This window comes from Mus pahari, chromosome 2 (assembly GCF_900095145.1).
Source record: "Mus pahari chromosome 2, PAHARI_EIJ_v1.1, whole genome shotgun sequence".
Lineage (NCBI taxonomy): Eukaryota > Metazoa > Chordata > Mammalia > Rodentia > Muridae > Mus > Mus pahari.
Genome location: NC_034591.1, coordinates 102,731,308 through 102,732,658, shown reverse-complemented (window position 1 = coordinate 102,732,658; position 1,351 = coordinate 102,731,308). Strand labels below are relative to the sequence as shown.

At 44.0% G+C, this 1,351-nt stretch overlaps 2 protein-coding genes across 3 annotated transcripts in view; both read left to right on the top strand.

Annotated features, from left to right (window-relative positions):
• Nucleotides 1-456: 456 nt before the first annotated feature.
• The window catches only part of Nat8 (N-acetyltransferase 8 (putative)), a 16,933-nt gene continuing 16,038 nt past the window's right edge, over nucleotides 457-1,351 (top strand). The window contains exons 1-2 of one of the 2 annotated variants that reach the window (XM_029535097.1): nucleotides 457-523; nucleotides 717-803. The gene's annotated coding sequence lies outside the window, so the exon portion shown is untranslated. Of the gene's footprint in view, nucleotides 804-1,351 lie in introns of both variants that reach the window. The other variant, XM_029535098.1, reaches the window with a different exon arrangement.
• LOC110316573 (probable N-acetyltransferase CML5) overlaps nucleotides 457-1,351 on the top strand; it is an 8,126-nt gene continuing 7,231 nt past the window's right edge. Inside the window, exons 1-2 of the mRNA XM_021190966.2 lie at nucleotides 457-523; nucleotides 717-803. The gene's annotated coding sequence lies outside the window, so the exon portion shown is untranslated. The remainder of the gene's footprint in view (nucleotides 524-716; nucleotides 804-1,351) is intronic.

Sequence of the window (1,351 nt, the reverse complement as noted above, 5' to 3'; positions counted from 1 at the left end):
ATGAGATGGAGAAGCAGGAAGGTAGTATTCGGCTGCCAGGATCCATTTTTATACATATATGTACAGCTTGGGCAGGGAGAAAGGCCAAAGTGTAGGTCATCCTTTGATTATGGGAAACCAGCCCCTTACCCAGGATGGGTGAGTTCCACAGTCCTCAAGCTCATCCAGCAGATGTTCATAGGGGAGCACAGGGCACCTCAGGAAGGCTACATGTGCCTAGCGAGAGGTGTGTGTGTGGTGTGGTGGGATCAGGAAGAGAGATGGCAGTCTTCCTCTGAGGGTCATCCCAAAGCAGGCTTCTCTTCCAGGTTAATCCTATGGTGATCGCAAAGCGAATGAGCAAAGACTCTCTCCTCTATCATATTCCAGCCCTTGACCTTTGGTTTATGATTACCCAGGAGCCAGCCAATGAGGTGCCAGGCTGAGTCTGCTCCAGAGCCCTCGGGCAGGTTCTAGCAGATTTTCTTTGAATGGCATTTGGAGGCTGACACTTTCCTGAACATTTGCAGCTCTGTGGTATCAGGTGAGAGGATAGAGAGTCAAGGCTGGGCAGGAGGTCTCCTGTGGACCTGCAGTGTGACAACCTTTCTGGGGATTTAAGGGTGGCATGTTTGCAGATGACCTTTTGCCCTTTGGGCAGATTAAGTCATGCCAAAAAGGCAGGAGAAGGTTTTCTGAAACTTGTTCATGGGAACATGGGATTCTGCTGTCTACAGACCCTGAAGAAGAAACCTGTAGCTGGGGACACCACATCCTTCTTTCAGTGTGCCATATTAAGGAGTGGCACAACCAATTCCTTGGAGGTGAGTAAGCGTATCAAAGGCCAAGTTGAAGGCCAATCTTGATCTCTAATAATTGTTACATCAGCTCCAGTATCTAATCCTTCAAAGCATTTTCCTTCAATTATTAATTTAAGATTAGGTCTCCGATTAGTGTTAGATTGAACCCAGTACACATCAGAGGAACCAAAGCCACTCTGTCCTCTCTCACTCTTAACAAATCTAGATGGTAGCAGATGCAAGGGAACTAAGATAAATTGAGCAATTCTCTGATTAGCAGGTATAGTTATACCATGAGGGGAAGCAGCCATAATTTTAATTTCTCCCTCACAATCATTATCTATAACACCTGGATAAATTTGCAGACCCTTTACAATAGAACTGCTTTGTCCTAAAAGAAATCCCCAAGTGTCTGCAGGTAGAGAGGTAGAGGTCCAAAAACTCCTGTAGGCAGAGGTTTTTTTATTTGTTTGTTTGTTTTTGCTTTTGTTTTTTTAAATTAACCCTAGGATATAATGTGTTTAGGGTGTTTATTTCTCTATCTCTTTTTTTTTCATTTTTTTCAACTTTTT